At 45.3% G+C, this 18,690-nt stretch overlaps 1 long non-coding RNA gene across 1 annotated transcript in view; it reads right to left on the bottom strand.

The window, feature by feature from the left end:
* Positions 1-1,416: 1,416 nt before the first annotated feature.
* The window catches only part of LOC120882381, a 43,797-nt gene continuing 26,523 nt past the window's right edge, over positions 1,417-18,690 (bottom strand). The window contains exons 2-3 of the long non-coding RNA XR_005725488.1: positions 5,729-5,897; positions 1,417-2,145 (exon numbers count right to left, since the gene is read on the bottom strand). This is a non-coding gene — a long non-coding RNA (uncharacterized LOC120882381). The remainder of the gene's footprint in view (positions 2,146-5,728; positions 5,898-18,690) is intronic.

Here is an 18,690-nt window from a genome sequence, read left to right as displayed (position 1 = left end):
CGAATGTCACCTGCACTGGCGTGTGGGTTCTTTCCCACCAGCACCGCCTGGGAAAGCCCTTCACTGGGGCACTGTCTATCTTGCTCATTTTTGGGTTTCATGGCCTGAAATGAAAGTCGCTCAGTCGTGTCTGAATCTTTGCAACCCTTCTCCCGGCCAGAATACTGGAGTGGGTAGCCTTTCCCTTCTCCTCCAGGGGACCTTCCCAACCCAGGGATGGAACCCAGGTCTCCCACACTGCAGGCGGATTCTTTACCAGCTGAGCCACACGGGAGGCCCATATTCAGAGCTGTGCTGTCTAGAGCTCTAACTCCAGACCTAGTAACCACCGCCTCTCCTTAGAACCAGGACGGCCTGCTTCACTGCACTGACTGCTCCTTGCAGAGCAGCGGCTGAAGTGACGGCAAGCAGAACTGCATAGGGCTGTCCTAAAGGTTGGTGGTATCAGAAGGAAGACACATACTGGGCTGGCCAAGGAGTTCCTTGGGGTGTCAAACTTTTCGGCAGACCCGATACTTGTGCAACCTCACACCTTGGTTACATACATCCCATGTTCCTCCAAAAAGAAAACGACAATACAAAAAAAAAAAAGTTTTGGAATTCACAAGAGAAACAGGTTTGATTAATGTGTTGTTATTGATTGCTCAGCCGTATATCCTGATGAGAAATGTGTGTGCACACAACTCTTTTGATAACATAGGTATGTCTACACAAGATAAAAACAGCAAACTGGGATTCATTTGTTTCCTCATCCGCTATCTTTCACATTTCCATGTTAACCGCAAAAACAGGGGTGGCATTAGTCTTTCTTTATCCATTACAAATTAGCTTTTCTGGGAAACCAAAAAAGAAAGCAACCTAGCATTTGTTTATGGCAGGATATAGGAAGGGGAGTTCGGAATTCTAGTTGGTTGAAAGCAAGAGTCCAGTGAAGGACATGACCTTGACAGTCACCTAAAATCCCGGAAAGCCACTCAAGTTTGTTAGAGTGAAGACTGGAAAATTAAGCTGTTAGACAGGAAACAGACAGTTAAAAGCCAGTCGGACACGACTTACTGACTGAACAAAGAACAACAAGAATCACATATATATCAGCAGGGCTTGAATGGACAGCTGAGTCATGAAAAACCTCAACTATTTACTTGAAATACATTAAGACATATTCTTTTTAGTATACTGACACACTTTTAAAGGGCTTCCCTGGTAGCTCAGATGGTAAACAATCCGCCTGCGATATGGGAGACCTCGGTTCAATCCCTGGGTGGGGAAGATCCCCTGGAGGAGGGCATGGCAACCCACTCCAGTATTCTTGCCTGGAGAATCCCCACGGACAGAGGAGCCTGGCGGGCTACAGTCCATGGGGTTGCAAAGAGTTGGACCTGACTATGGAGTAAGTATGCATGCATTCTTTTTTAATTTTAAGTATGGGGGGGAGGGGGGGTAAGTGTGTCAGTTTTGACTTGTGAAGTATCTTCACTAATGTGAGCTCACAACCATCAAAATATTCTGTCCATTTCCCCTTCTTTGCGCTGTGCTCTATTTCTGATAAAGAGAAGGATTCCGGGGCCTCAGTGAGCCCCTGACCTGCATTAAAAGTACATCTGATATTTTGTATTCCACTCCTCAGGGCCTCAGGCATAAATGATACAAGGATACACTGAGGCCATTCAAAGACCTCAGCAGCTTGAGATACTGCCTGCAGGATAAAGTGGGATGAGGGTCCATTTCAGAAGAAATATACACAAGGTGAGTCAGACGATTGACTCTTCTGCCTCATTAATGAGATAGACTCTGCACTGGGGCTATTTGCAGAAACAAATGATTATTACGAAATCCTAAATTCACAAGGCATGCCTGTTGTTCACGCCAAAGGAGGCTGAAATCGCTGCTCTGCGCTGTGGTGAATTTGAAATAGACTGTTTTTCTTTTTTTTAAAGAAAACCATTTTTTCCCCACCAAAGTAATTTCAAAGCACTGCTAGATGTGAATTAACCAGGCAGTAAATGCTTCCAGAAAATAAACCAGCGGAGATCAGTGTTTACTTTTCTCATACTTACCATTATATTGTCCTTCTAAGAAGATGCTTTTAAAAATGCCTCCATGAAAATCTACTTGATTGCTTTTCCATCTTAGCACAGTTTTCCCCTGTTACCATAAAACAGAGACACAGAGAGAAAAAGAGAGAAAGATCCACTCAGTAAAAGAGATGGTATCGTTGTGTCAAAACCAGTGTGACATTTCTTCTTAGCCTTCTTTTCGGTGATTAGAAAAAGTAAGGGATAGAGACATCAAGTAATTCTGAACCGACTTCCTAAACTCAAGCAACCAATCAAGAAAGGACAATCATTACAGCAAAGTGTAGCTTTTCTGTCTGACCACACGAGTCCACGGGCGATTTGAGAATTCAGAATACACCGAGACGATTGGAGGTCAGCAATGTATTAATACTTACCACTTACACTCATTGGGCCGCCATTAAATTTTCATTGAAAATGAACAATCACTTTAGTTCATGTCTATGTTTGATCTAGTTTATTTAAGTTAAGGATTTAAACTCTTTGCCTGAGCTTCCCTGCTGGCTCAGGAGTATAGAATTTGCCTGCAATGCAGGAGACTAGGGTTCGATCCCTGGGCTGAGACGACTCCCTTGGAAGAGGAAATAGCGACCCATTCCAGTATTTTTGTCTGGGAAATCCCATGGCCAGCGGATCCTGGGGGGCTACCGTCCAGACACGACTGAGGCAACTGAACAACAACAAGCTCCTGCACAATCTGATTTGTGGAAGCCCAACAACATCTCAGGCATCATTTAGTTGAGAGACTAATTCTCAGCCTGCAGGGATTTTTTTTTTTTCCTCCAACAGCAGTATGTCAGACGGGCAAGATTCAAGCGGTCAATATCTCTCCGCTCTCCTATGGCAAAAGCAGGCTCTGCTCGGTCAGTAACCCATCTTGGAACCACTGGGCACTTTACTTGTCATCTCAGGCTGGAGTCTGCTCTTTACAGGACGATTCTCAACAATCCCACTTCTTCCCGCTTCTAACAGGATCACCACATAGCAACTGACCACCGCATCGGCCACCACCGCCCGTGAGATATTTGGACAGACTACGCACTTGTCATTGAGTCATCACTTTACTTCTGCAGGAAGGCAGCAAGTGGGAAGAGAGGATAAACCTTTCAACCCTCAATTTAACGCACTTCAGCCCTAGAGGACATCGCTACTGATGTTCGGCTTTCAAAGCTAACGACTTGAGCCCATTCTTTGGTTGTAGGAAGGGAGGTTCATGGTCTAATTTTTTTTTTTTTGATCACTCATAACACGTAGCCACCATTAGTTAGTATGTCATAAATATAGCCGAGGCAAATATATTTGTGAAAATGAATTTGTATGAAACAAACAATTTTAGTTGCACTCATTATTCTTGACCCTTCTATAGCCATGCGGGACAGTTTACCATCACACTGATTTTAAATACTTTTAGGAAAAAGGATATTCAGATGTTAGGTCTCACGACTCACAAGTTGTAAGACAGAGTTGGGCCCACGTCTACCTCGAGTTCAGAGAGCACATGCTTTTCCCAGAATCAAGATGCCTCTTTGTCCAAACATAATAGGAATTGTTGCGGAAGGTAATGTGTCCCTGGTGGGTCAGTGTTAAACGTGTATGGTGTGTGTATGTGCACGGATTCTTTGTGACCCCATGGACCGTAGCCCGCCAGGCTCCTCTGTCCATGGGGATTCTCCAGGCAAGAATGCTGGAGCGGGTTGCCATTTCCTCCTCCAGGGGATCTTCCCGAGCCAGGCATCAAACCGGAGTCTCCTGCATCTCCTGTGGTGCAGGAGAATTCTTTACCACTGAGTCATCTAGGAAGCCCATATACATATATGGCGGGTCAACCTTAAACATACTGCTTTACGCATGCACTCTTTCATTTTTGGCTTTTCGGATTTTACTTCCCCGACCAAGGATGGAACCCAGGGTCCCAGTGATGAAAGCAACAAGTCCTAAACACTGGACCACTAGGGAATTCCCATTCGGACTCTTTTCATCCTCTCAATAAGCACAAAAGGCAGCATTATCTCCTTTAATTGGGAAAAAAAAAAAACAAAACACACACACACAAATGAAGGAGGTATTAGGGAACTCACCCAAGATCACAGAGCTGTTAATGGTGGTATAGGGCTCAAAGTGGGCAGTGAGACTATCAAGACATGTTGTATCAGGTGGAGCAATTAATACCTTCTCTTTGTGGCACTCTTAGTCCCCAGCCTGTGAGAATCTTTGCCTGACAGGCTTCCAGCAAAGGTTACTTTGTATCAGGACCAAAGAGCCTCAGTGCCTCAGTGATGTGAATAGTAATAGCAAGCATCCCACTGCAGCCATAAAATTAAAAGACCCTTACTCCTTGGAAGGAAAGTTATGACCAACCTAGACAGCATATTCAAAAGCAGAGACATTACTTTGCCGACTAAGATCCGTCTAGTCAAGGCTATGGTTTTTCCAGTGGTCATGTATGGATGTGAGAGTTGGACTGTGAAGAAAGCTGAGCACAGAAGAATTGATGCTTTTGAACTGTGGTGTTGGAGAAGACTCTTGAGAGTCCCTTGGGCTGCAAGGAGATCCAATCAGTCCATTCTAAAGGAGATCGGTCCTGGGTATTCTTTGGAAGGAATGATGGTAAAGCGGAAACTCCAGTACTTTGGCCACCTCATGCGAAGAGCTGACTCATTGGAAAAGACTCTGATGCTGGGAAGGATTGGGGGCAGGAGGAGAAGGGGACGACAGGATGAGATGGCTGGATGGCATCACTGACTTGATGGACGTGAGTTTGAGTGAACTCTGGGAGATGGTGATGGACAGGGAGGCCTGGCATGCTGCGATTCATGGGGTCGCAAAGAGTCAGACAAGACTAAGCGACTGATCTGATCTGATCTGATCTGATGGACTAGGAGCGATTATAACATAGCGGGATTACATATCACAGCTTACAAACTGGCTCTGTTTCTATTTCACCTGATCAGAGGTCCTGCCTTGGTTCACACCCACATATCAGTGTCCATTTCACAAGGTGTGAAAGTCAACCATATGTGTGTGGGTCAGGAAAGAACTACCAAAACAATGAAACACTTATTGGGGAAAAGCAAAGAAACACATCGATGTGTCTATTACATTTGTGCTGGAGGATGTATTACAGATGTCCTGAAAATAGATAAATATGACAACGAACTGCTGATTCATTGAAAATTTAAAAGAAATTACATTTTATTATGCAGTTTCACTATATAGGGTATAAAATTATATGCTACCATGTAGATACCATCTGTAAAAACGTTACACTATAATTATTATGTTATTGACTCATCTGTGAAAGTTTCTGTTAAAAACTGAACTTCCTCGGTGGTCCAGTGGTTACGAATCCACCTGCCAGTGTTGCATTCAATCCCTGGTTGGGGAACTTGGATGCCACCTGCTCAGGGCAGCTAAGCCCGTGTACCAGAACTAGTAAGCCGGTGTACCACAATTACTAAGCTTGCATTCCAATTACTAATGAAGAACCAGTGCAGATTAAAAAAAAAAATCCCTTGGGATGACTGATATTAAATTCTCAAGTGACACCAGTATTGACGAGTTACTGATATGTTAGCAAATACTAGCATGAACATCTTATGTTACGTTGCTGGCATCTCAGGACGCAGCAAACACATGAGTCAAAGCATACAGACCTCTGGCAGAACAGTCGATGCAGAAGCTAAGAACGGTCTACTCCACTCTATGACAACGATTCAAGGAAGCTTCTCCAAATGATTTCATCTTTACGACCGAAGACCTGGGGTTTCGTAGAGATGTTCACAGCCATTCCAAATGGCCCTGGGCAGCAGGTCCGGCAGACAGCTAGAACATAAGGTAACAGGGACATAAGTACTTTTGTAAAAGATGCCGTTGATGAAGCTAGGACTTTTCAATAGGGTACAAATATGATTTTATTCCCTGGTAGCTAAGTACTGTGAGCTTCCCAGGTGGCTGAGTGGTAAAGAATCCACCTGTCAATGCAGGAGATGTGGGTCCACTCCCAGGGTCAGGAAGATCCCCCTGGAGGAGGGAACAGCAAACGACTCCAGTATTCTTGCCTGGAGAATCCCATGGACAGAGGTGCCTGGCGGGCTACAGTCCACAGAATTGCAAAGACATGACTTATCAACTAAACAACAACAAATGCTGTACAGTAAGCACTGCCTAGAAATTCTAAGTTATTTCATTTCAGAATTGTTTATTGAACACAGACTTTGCATAAGATTTGAGGATAGTAGAAAAGAAGTATCAGGGGCTTTCCTGGTGGTCCAGTGGCTAAGACTCTGCATTCCAAACGCAGGGGCCCTGGTTCCATCTCTGACCAGGAAACTAAATCCCACATGCAATGACTAAACACCCCACAGGCTGCAACTAAGAGTTCCAATGCCACAGCAAAGACTGCAGCGTCCGTGGACCGCAAGCAAGAACAACTGCGGCCAAATAGATAAGGTAAAGTAAGTGAAGTGAAAGTCACTCCGTCGTGTCCCACTCTTTGCGGCCCCATGGATTGCAGCCCATCAGGCTCCTCTGTCCATGGGATTTCCCAGGCAAGAATACTGGAGAGGGTTCTCATTCCCTTCTCTGGGGGATCTTCCCCACCCAGGGAGCGAACCCAAGTTTCCTGCATTACAGGCGAATTCTTTACTGACTGAGCCACCAGAAGCTCTCAAGAAGTTGGAGCCAGGATTGCAGCTGAGAGGGCCTGAGGTTTCCACATCACTTGTGACCAATGTCTGCACGTAGTCCAGCACACGCATAGACAAAATGGGAAAATACAAGTGTATATTTAAAACCTAAAATATTTCAGAGAGATTTGTTTAAAAAAGAAAAAACTCTAGTTTCCATAATTTGTTTACTAAGTCTGTGAGTCTCTGTTTTCTAAGTTCATGTGTTCATTTCTTTTTAGACTTCTTATGGATACTGAGGGGGGAAGGGATAGTCAGGGAGTTTGGGATGGACATGGACACACTGCTGTGTTTAACATGGAGAACCAGCAAGGACCTGCTGTCCAGCACAGGGAACTCTGCTCAATCCTCTATAATAACCTCATGGTTCCCAGGGGGAAGGATGGGGGAAGGGATAGTCAGGGAGTCTGGGATGGACATGGACACACTGCTGTATTTAACATGGAGAACCAACAAGGACCTGCTGTCCAGCACAGGGAACTCTGCTCACTGTCATGCGGCAGCCTGGATGGGAGGGGAGTTTGGGGGAGAATGAATACATATATGTGTACGGCTGAGTCCCTTTGCTGTTCACCTGAAACCATTACAACAGTGTTAACTGGCTATAGCTCAATACAAAATACAAAAGTGCAAAAGAAAAGAACAATCTAGCCTCAGTCATCATTTACAGTCATGTTGCACACACGTCGACAGAAAGAGGAAAATATAAAATTGTCTTTAAAACCGCAAGATATTTCAGAGATATTTTTAAATTAAAAAAATATAGTATCATTCATCATTTACCTGTCTTTTGAGTCTCAGTGACTTGCTGAATTTCTAAATGAAAAATGGGAGAAGTTGAATTTTGATAGACTTTCATGAGTAGCTAAAAAATTGAATAAAATGCAATCTCAGATGAGAATACTACTTATTTCGAGGTTTTAGCAGGGTGTCCCAGACATGTCTGAATGTGCAGATAAATGTCCCAATTAACATAAATCATCTTAATTTGCACCCTAATGTATCCAACCCAGACTTTATCTCTTTTCTGTCACAATCTTCCAAACCACATTCGGTTTTGAAAAGACGCATATTTAATAAAACATGTGTTTCTGTCTTGGATTTGCTCCCAACTTTAAGCAATGCTCGAATTGTTTCATTTTTAGCATTAGGAAAATCCAGCGAGGGGAAACAGAGAGAAATTTTCCTTAGCATTTAAAGAGTAACTGAAAATACAGATAATCAATTGTACACAGTTCTACGCTGCTGAAAACATCCCAGAATTCTGATGATTCTCAAGAAATTCATTTCGTGTTCACTTTGCTAATTTTGAACCAAATCTCTACAACAAAATTAAAAAGTACTAGAGTCGTTATCCAGCAAATGGCGCAAAGAAACAGCTATAAACGTACAATTATAGCTTTCATGTAAGACTTAAAGTCCAAAATCCTTAATGTTCCTAAACTGTATCCCTCTAAATTTTTCTAGGTTATGGACTAGAATGGGAAATTTGATAAAGCTTTTCTGTGACAGTGTCTTTAAAATAATACAGAAAAAAAGAAACTGAAAATTCAAGGGACACGAATACTGCCAGAGATCTTCAAAGATACGTAGACATTTAGAAATAAATCACAGAAGGATGTTGAATGATCCATGAATGTATGAACGTGATAGTTACTCAGGTATGCCTGATTCTTTTGACCCCGTGGACTGTAGCCCGCCAGGCTCTTCTGTCCAGGGAATTCTCCAGGCCAGAATACTGGAGTGGGCTGCCATTCCCTTCTCCAGGGGATCATCCAGACCCAGGGATTGAACCTAGGTCTCCTGCATTGCAGGTGGATGCTTTACCATCTGAGCCACCAGGGAAGTTCATATATTTTAGCAAATCGTGCTGGTCTGTGAACAAGCTGAACCATCAAAGGAGACCCACCTTGCCTCATGTGGCCAGCTTCTCCAACCATAAACTGATTCAATGACAGAGCTGGTTTCTCCAGCCTGACTCACCTACAAGCCCAACAGTGACGCCTCGGTTGTTAAGGCTTGTTAACAGGCAACATTTGATGTCCTCATTCTCTCAATGAATACGTACAGGGTGCCTGACAATTGCTCGTTTCTTCAACACATAGCCAATCAACACCCCCTTGTGAGGGCAAGGTAGAAAAACGTTTCAACCCACACATGTAGCCAAGGCACGAAAATGCCTTCCAGTTTGGGCGAGCACGGAAAGGGAAGCAAGCAGGAGAGGAAATATGAAAACAACAGGCGAGGTTCCCTGGTGTTCCAGCCATTAACAATCCGCCTGCCAATGAGGGGACATGGGTGCGATGCTTGGTCAGGGATGATTCCACGTGTCACAGAGCAACCAAGCCCCGTGTGGCACAGCCATTATGAAGCCTGCGGTCCACTACAAGAGAACCCACCACAATGGGAAGCCCACGCACCACAACCAGACAAAGTCTGTAAAGCAACAAAGACCCAGCACAGCCAAAAATAGACAGATCAATTGATATTTTTTTAAGGAGAAAGCAACCGTGTGCAGCCCACTTTACGTGGGAAGAAGGCAGGGGAGTGGCCATGTGCTAACTTTGGTTGGTTGGACCAGGAAAGCTAAAGACAGCTGGTATACCAGCAGCGACGTCCTCAGAGAACCCTACATGACGAAGCTTGTAAACCTACGTGATAGGGAGGCAGGAAGCTCCTTCCGCAAAGCCAAATAGGTCATGGAAAGGAATGTGGGCTTCGTGTTAAGTATCATTCATACACAGCCCTTCTTTGTGAGCTCTTTTAGGCTGAGAAGGAGGAGCAGAAGGTCAAAGATAAATAATATGAAAAACCTGCCTCATAGGGACTTACTATGTGCCTATATTTCAATGAGCTCTCACTGATTCCTCAACCTATTTTGCAACCATCTCTACAAGCAGGAACTCTCGTATAAGCCTCTTCGAGGAGGAGAAAACTGGAACGCGAAAAGTCAGCTATTGCAATTCACACACCTGGGAAGTGTCAGAGGCGGCCTGGCCACAGTGGTAGAGACCGATGAGTATCAAAGAGGGTGGTCAGTAGTGCCCCTCGGAGAGAGGGGAGGGTGTGAGAGGAACAGAGCCGTAGCCTCATGTGAGGCACAAAGGATGCCTGTATGTGAAATAGCGAAAATATACATGTAACTCTCTGCCCCTGCTTTCTGGCACAAAGCTCCTAACTGGGTGTTAGTCGCTCAGTCATGTCTGACTCTTTGTGACCCCTTGGACTATAGCCCACCAGGCTCCTCTGTTCATGGGATTCTCCAGGCAAGAATACCGGAGTGGGTTGCCATTCCCTTCTCCCGGGGATCTTCCAGGCCCAGGGATTGAACCGAGGTCTCCCACATTGCAGGCGGATTCTTTACTGTATGAGCCACCAGGGAAGCTCTATATTTTAGTAAATTGTGTTGGTCTGTAAACAAGCTGAACCATCAAAGAAGACCCATCTTGCCTCATGTGGCCACCTTCTCCAACCATAAACTGATTCAATGACAGAGGTGATTTGAGCCTCTCTGACTCACCTACAAGCCCAACAGTGACACCTCGGTTATTAACACTTGTTAACAGGCAACGTTTGATTTCTCCATTCTCTCAGTGAGTACGTATAGGGAGCCTGACAATTGCTCCTTTCTTCAACACATAGCCAATGAACACCCCCTTTGGAAGGCAACCTGGGTCCCCTGCATTGCAGGCAGATTCTTTACCATCTGAGCCACCAGGGACACCCGCCAACTCTTTCATGGGCCGTCAGTAAGGTCTCTGCAGCAGCTGCTCTAAACTCCACACTTCTCTGATCCCCAGTGCTCCCATCCTTCACGATCTGTTGAAGACCCTCCCAGCGGGCAGGTGTCAGCTCTTTAGGAAGGTGTCCAGTGAACTTGGTCTAAAAAAGCATTCCCCCTACTTGCCGTTCTCCCCTAGGGCCATAAACATGACGTCACCCTGATTCAAGGAATGACATCACCTGCACGTATGTCAGCATCGGGGTCCTCCAACAGACCACAAGACCCCAAGACCAAGATGGGGTCTCCCGCTTATCTAGCAACCCCCATGGCACGTCCGATGCCCGCCCAGGACTGCCCAGCGTGTTAAAACGCATGACTGCGCTTCTAAAGGTTCTGACACTCACAGCGACTGGGAGATTGTTTTCCACGTTTCCATCCATCCAGTTAGTCAAGGTCAAGAAATACCGTCCTCGGGGAGCAGAGAAGAGAGAAGGCATGAAGGGCTCGACAGCGTGTCACCTCATGCAAACACGCATAAGACAAAAGGTCTGTTATTTGCTTAACTGTTTACAATCCGTGAGCTGCAAGTGGAAAAATACACTGGGGCAGACCAACGTGGCATCTTCTGTTTGCTTAGCGTCAGATGCTGGAGAGAGAGCTGAAGATGACGTAGGACAAACCCTACATCCTGGGGGCTTCCCAGGTGGCTCAGATGGCAAAGAGTCTGCCTGCAATGCAGGAGACCCAGGTTGGCTCCCTGGATCACGAAGATCCGCTGGAGAAGGGCATGGCAACCCACTCCACTATTCTTGCCTGGAGCACCCCATGGACAGAGGAGCCTGGCGGGCTACAGTCCACGGGGTCGCAGAGAGTCAGACATGACTAAGCAACTAACACCTCTCTGTCCAGGGTTAATTTCAGGGCAGTTTCGATTTTCTGACATAAAGACCACCCTGAGCTTTAAGGATCCAGGGTTGGGACGGGCTGGCTGTCACTTAAGATGTCCATCCCCTTGCATTCGATTTCACTGACACATTTCAAATCGCAAACCGGCCCCCTCCCCAGCCCTGCCCTTTTCCCAATCTGTCTGTGATGTCTCACGTGATCGCCAAGACACTGAGTAAAATCCCTGCAGTGTGTGGCCTCGATAATCATGGTATCCAACGAGCCCTATTCACATGGAGAGTCTTAATTACAATGATCACTGCTCTCGAATCAGGCAGAATTAAGAGCTGGAGAGGACCTGGGGATGGGTCCAACCCACTCATTTCACAGTCGAGGGGGCAGGAGGCTGCCTCCCTTGTAAGCACTGTGATTAAAAAGTTGGGGGGGCCATCCTCGCCCCGGGACGGGTGATGCTGTTTTAGGGTAGAGCGCCATCCTAGCAATCTTCATGAGGGTTTCCCTGAAGATGCAGTGGATAAGAATCCGCCTGCCTGTGCAGGGGACACAGGTTCAATCCCGGGTCCAGGAAGATCCCAGGTGGCATCAGAGCTACTCAGCCCATGCACTCCCTGGAGCCTCGCAACCAGAGAAAGCCACTGCAGTGAGAAGTCTACTGGAGAGTAACCCCCCACCTCCGCCTCTTTCTGCAACTAGCAAAAGCCCAGGTGCAGCAATAAAGACCCAGCACAGCCAAAAATAAAAATGAAATGAAGAGGGGGATGTATGTAGACATCTGGCTGATTCACAGTGTTGCACAGCAGACACTAACAGCCCATTGGAAAGCAAAGTGAAAGTGAAGTCGCTCACTGTGAAAGTGAGTGAAAGTGTCCGACTCTTTGTGACCCGTGGACTGTAGCCCACCAAGCTCCTCCGTCCTTGGGATTCTCCAGGCAAGAATAATGGAGTGGGTTGCCATTTCCTTCTCCATACTCCAATTAAAAATGTTCGGTGAGCAAAAAAAAAAAAAAAAAAAAAAAAAACATTTAATTAAAAAAAAAAAAAACAATAGGGACTGTTGCCTCTGGGAGCCAGAAGTCCTAAAGTCAACGTGTCCTCCCTGCCTTTGAAGACTCCCTGGGAGGGTACTCCTTGCTGTGTTCTAGAATCAGAGGGCTCTTGGCCAGGGTGGGCCCTCCCTGACTCGGAGCTGTTGCCAGGCACTCCCATCGCCATCTTCTCCTCATGTGTTGTCTGTTCTGGCCCTGCCTTGTCTGTGTCTGCACGTGGCGTTTGCTCCTCTTAAAGGGATGTTAGATCACAGCCCGCTCCGATGACCTCATCTTTCTTGACATCTGCAAAGCCAGCACTTTCAAACAAGGTCACCTTCGGAGGTCCTCGGGGTTGGAGAAAGGCAATTCGACTCACCGGCCCGGGTTTATCTACAAAATGAGATGATCGGGCTTCTGACTTTTTGGCTTTTAGTGTCTAAGTGTTAATCCTGGAAAGAAATAGAAGAAAATTGCTCCAGGTGTGTGTGTGTGTATGTGTGTGTGTGTGTGTGTGTATGTGTGTGTGACAGACACACATTTGGAATCCTGGAACAAGAACATTCTAACCACGGGCTGGATGGTTGCTTTCAACCAGGTATTTTATTGTTTTTCCTTTATACAAAAAACTACCTTCTGTACATTTGCATGAAGCCAGAAGGTGTGTTCCCTGCAGAAGCCACATGCACCCAGGACCCCCCCAGAAATGTAAGGAGAATGGTAACCAGATGGTCCCTGGAACAATTTGCGTGCGAGCATCCAAAGCTCTTTCCCACGAATGGCCCTGGTGGTTCACTGGTTAAGGATCCACCTCCCAATGCAGGGGACACTGGTTCGATTCTTGGTCAGGGAAGATCTGACTTGTCACGGGACAGCTAAGCCCATTCGCCATCTGACAGGCCACGGGACAGCTAAGCCCCTGAACCGCAGGTACTGAGTCCATGAGTCCGCCTGGAGCCTGGGAGTCACCATGAGACAAGCCACCAGAATAAGAAGTCCGTGAACCGCGACTAGAGAAAGCTGGTCCAGCAAGGAAGACCAGCACATCCAGAACTAATAATATAAATGAACGATAGGATAATCTAAAAATAAACAATATTAAAAAAACACAAAACTGATGATAAAGGAATTGCTGGAGATGACCAACACTTCGCAAAGCATAGTAAAAGAGAACAATCTAAAAAAAGAAAGAAAGAAAGAAAGAGAGAAAGAAAGAAAGCTCTTTGCCATCACTGAGTAATGAACTGACTTTTCCTTGCCTCTATTTTCCGGGAGCCCAGATTCTTCACCTCTTTCCTTGTGGTTCAGACACTCATTTTAAATCTGCTCTAGTCATTAGTTATTATCATTGTTGCCACGGCATCAACACCTCAACCGTATAAGGGAGAGTCCTAAAAACACAGACAGTGAAAAGTAAAGCATTCCTGTTTACGAACTACAAACGGAATACAATGAAATCCTTATCCATTGTAGCAAACACACATATTAAAGAAATGTTTGTAGAAGAAAAAAAAAAAAACAGCAAGCGTCATGATCCGATTTTACGGAGACAAACTGTTAAGTATTAGTTAGGGTGTCTCATCTAGGTTGTTAGGGACCATTATGCGGTTGGTATCAGCAATTTAAACAAAGCATGGCAATGTACTGCTATTTTATTACCACCTGAGTGAAAATCACTGTTGATGTATAATCCTTTGATCATAAAAAAAAAGGGAGAAGGTGCCCATGTCTTATAGAAATTAAAAATGATAATAGAAAGTAAGTTATAATGCAGTCACTTATCACAGATCTTACACTGCCTTCTTTGGGGTCAGCGATATTCAGTCTGAACCTCTGAGGTTAACAAAAGCATGTCTCAACAACACCCTTTCTCCACACAAATCCACCCTGTGATCACTCACAGAATATTAACACTTCTTATTTTGAGGAAGAATCTAATTTTAATCCATCAATGCAACACTGTACAGAAGGCAACACCATTTTCAAGGCGTCAGAAACTCTGCAAAGAACGTCTCTATGGTTTCCACTGATGCCAATAACTTCTCAACAACAGGCAGCTCTCCCTCATTCGAGCTCATCTATAGAAGTGCAAATCGTATTCCAGGCATCAACTGTTCAAACACTGTCTCAACCCTCACCTACCGAGTTTTCCAACTGCAACGCGATTTTGTCCAGTTGTAGATAAGCTAGCTGCATTTTGCTCGGCACTTTGTTCTGAAACATAGTCACTGAGATTTTGCTGTTCCTGCTTTCGCTTTTTATTTGCTCTGAAGTGCTCCCTTATACAAATCAATTCCATCTTCCTTTGCGGTCAAGAACACAATAATGAGTATCTACAACACCATCCTCCTTCGCATTACAACCAACATAATTCAAAAAAGCCTAGTTTGTATAAAACAGAGCTTCCAAAATAATACAATTACTACCTCTCATGGCAAACAGTTCCCCCAGTTTTTGTGGTCATGCCTGGCATGCATACTAGGCTAACAGCATCCCAAGTGCATGAACTTGGTAGCATCTGACTCTTTGAGACCCCATGAACTGTAGCCCTCCAGGCTCCTCTGTCCATAGGGATTCTCCAGGCAAGGATCAGAGAAGGCAATGGCACCCCACTCCAGTACTCTTGCCTGGAAAATCCCCATGGAAGAAGGAGCCTGGAAGGCTGCAGTCCATGGGGTCGCTAAGGGTAAGACACGACTGAGCGACTTCACTTTCACTTTTCACTTTCATGCATTGGAGAAGGAAATGGAAACCCACTCAAGCGTTCTTGCCTGGAGAATCCCAGGGATGGGGGAGCCTGGTGGGCTGCCGTCTATGAGGTCGCACAGAGTCGGACACGACTGAAGCGACTTAGCAGCAGCAGCAGCAGGCAAGGATACCGGAGTGGGTTGCCATTTCCTCCTCCAGGGGATCTTTCCCACTCAGGGATTGAACCCTGGTCTCTTGCATTGGCAGGTGGATTCTTTACCACTCTGCCAAGACAATGAAACTCACTTTTATTTGACAACATCGATGATAATAACATCATCCCTTTTCTTTTACTCTACAAGTTAGATATCCAAGAGGTATTATTTTTCTCAAATGTGGACCCACTGACTGAAAGGGTCTATGCCATTGTGCTGAAGGACGAAATAAACTTAGAATCGGACAGTACAGCGGTGGTTATCAGGGGCTGAAGGATGGAGGAAATGGGGAGATGGCAACCAAAGGGTCAAAATGTCCAGTTAGGAGATAAGGTCTGACAACACAGTGAGTCCCCTACCCATGAACTGGTTCTGTCCGGAGACCACGTTCTTAAGTCCAGTTTGTTCCAAAGTCCATCAGAGTGAGCCCAGGGGCCCAGCTAACACAAGCAGCACTGCTCTGTCATGGGTTTATAATACATCCACTTCTTTCAAACTTTGCAGTGTGAAGGTTCATATGCAGGAGACTCATTGGATTGTCTCTTCCGCTTGAACACTGTTGAGAACAGACCTTCAAGGCGCTCACCACAAATAAGAAACAGTAATTGCGTGGCGTAACGGGGCTGGTGGCTAATACCCCGGTGGCAGTTGTTCTAGAATATATAAAGGTATCAAATCATCAGACTGGACACCTTCCACTTTGCCACCCCATGGACCGTATAGCCTACCAGGCTCCTCCGTCCATGGGATTTTTCCAGGCAAGTGTCCTGGAGTGGGTTGCCATTTCCTTCTCCAGGGGATCTTCCCGATCCCTGGGTCTCCCACATCGCAGGCAGATGCTTTTACCATCTGAGCCACCAGGGAAGTTACCTTCCACTTATAATGTATCAGTCATGTCTCAGGAAACCCATCGTGGGAAGAAAGGATGAGACAGACCAACAGTGATGAGAAAGCCCCTTGGTTAGCCACCTGACCCTAAACTGTCTTAACCAGGGGCCCCATAAGAATGATGAAGGTGAAAGCCTCTCAGTCATGTCCGACTCTTTGCGACCCCGTGGACTATACAGTCCACGGAATTTTCCAGGCCAGAATACTGGAGTGGGTAGCCTTTCTCTTTTCCAGGGGATCTTCCCAACCCAGGGATCCAACCCAGGTCCCCCACCTTGCAGGTGGATTCTTTACCAGCTGAGCCAGCAGGGAAGCCCTGTAATTGGGTAGCTTAGGTTACTAATGTTTAGTCTTTAGTTTTGTAAATATGATACACAGCATGGACTATTAACCAAACTGATAAGATTTGGCCTTCTCTGTTGGTCCAGTGGGTAAGAATCCACCTGCCAATGCAGGGGACATGGGTTTCATCGCTGGTCTGGGAACTAAGACCCCAAGGCAACTAAGCCCATGCTCTCCAACTACTGACCCTATACTCAGTAGGTTTGGAACCGGGAGCCCCAACTACTGAAGCGCACTTGCCCGAGAGCCTGTTCTCTGCAACTAGAGAGTAAACTCCACCCACCCTCCCCATATCCATTGCTGCAACGAGAAAAAGCCCATGGGTAGCAATGAAGACTCAGCAGCACAGCCAAAAATCAATCAACACATTTCTTCTTAAAAAAGAAAAAAGATAAAATTGGGTTAAGTATGAGCTACCAGAGGTTCCCTGGTGGCTCAACTGGTAAGGAATCCGCCTGCGATGCAAGAGATGCCGGTTCGATTCCTGGGTCGGGAAGATCCCCTGCAGAAGGGATAGGCCACCCACTCCAGGATTCTTGGGCTTCCCTGCTGGCTCAGCTGGTAAAGAATCCACCTGCAATGCGGGAGCCCTGGGTTCGATCCCTGGGTTGGGAAGATCCCCTAGAGAAGGGACTAGCTACCCACTCCAGGATTCTTGCCTGGAGAATCCCATGGACCGAGGAAGCCTGGAGGACTGCAGTTCACGGGGTCACAAAGAGTCAGACTAAGCAACTAAGCACAAGCACTGAGCAACTAAGCACAGCACCTGAGTTAGCAAAGGGGGATAAAAATGCAGGAGTGTGTGTGTGTGTGTGTGTGTGTGTGTAGATGCCTTTGTAATGATAGGGCAAAATTTACCATCCAAGTCTCTCCATCTGTGCCTCTCCTGTGGGTACCCAGATAAAATGGGTACCAGTGATCCCAGAAGGGACCCAGTCACACCGGTCCGTACTCACAAAGCTTTCCTTCTAAGGAGAACAATGGCTCGGGTGAGGCAGGCTTCCTCCCTAAGGAGCTGGTAAGCTAAGACTGAGTATCACAGGAAACACTCTGGTTCTTTTAAAAATAACTTGAGTACTATTTTTTGCTGAGTCTATAACCTACTTTCACATAGGATAAAAAGAGCGGTTCCTTCCATAAGAATTCGCAAGAAAAAAACGCAGAGGGTCAGAGACACACAAAACTCAAAAGATAAATCAACCGACTGCAACGCACAGAACTTGGGTAAGCTGCTGCTGCTGCTGTTGCTAAGTCGCTTCAGTCGCGTCAGAGCAAACTGGTAAAAAAACCAAACTAAAAATCCTCTGACTTCTGTGACTTCATTGTAGGTGATACTGAGAAGCTGTTGATAAATTTTAGAGGGAGTAAAGATACAACTGTTACATATGGAAAAAAAAATAGTTTTTTTTCATCTTAAAGTAGTGGACTGACATGTCAGGGACATGAATCGTACGTCCCCATAATGAGATTTGGTGGGGGGAGGGGCGTGGAATTATATAGGAACAGTTAGATCAGGCATTCATAATTGTTAAGGTTGAGTGATGGGGTACTTGGGATTCATTATTCCATTTTCTTTCTTTCTTTTTTTTTCTTGCAAGTACTTGAAACCTTCAACAGTAAAATAATCCCTAAGATTTCAATCACATAAGTTTAAAAACACACACACACAAAAGATAAACAAGTTTACAAATCAAAACAGCATATACATCAATCTACAAAACAAAATAAGTTATGGCCCTGTGGTAAAGCATGTGGGATTTATATGTATGAATTTGAAAATAATTTATAGGTACAAGACTACATAAAACCTCTACCAGCCAAAAAATAAAGACATTGCATATAAATCAGTGAAGTTAAAACAGTCTTTCATACCACATATAAAAATAAACTCAAAATGGCTGAAAGACTTTATTATAATACATGACACCCTAAAACTCCCAGGAGAAAACCCAGGCACAACATTCTCTGACATAAATTGTAACAATGTTTTCTTAGGTCAGTCTCCAAAGGCAAACAGATAAGAGCAAAAATAGACAAATTGGACCTAACCAAACTTAAAAGCTTTTTGCACAGCAGAGGAAGTCACAAACGAAATAAAAAGACAACCTACAGAATCAGAGAGAAATACGTCCAAGAGCCAGG

This window comes from Oryx dammah, unplaced genomic scaffold (assembly GCF_014754425.2).
Source record: "Oryx dammah isolate SB20612 unplaced genomic scaffold, SCBI_Odam_1.1 HiC_scaffold_23, whole genome shotgun sequence".
In the NCBI taxonomy this organism is placed as follows: domain Eukaryota; kingdom Metazoa; phylum Chordata; class Mammalia; order Artiodactyla; family Bovidae; genus Oryx; species Oryx dammah.
Note: the sequence above shows the minus strand (reverse complement) of the source record. Positions and strands in the feature narration are given on the sequence as shown.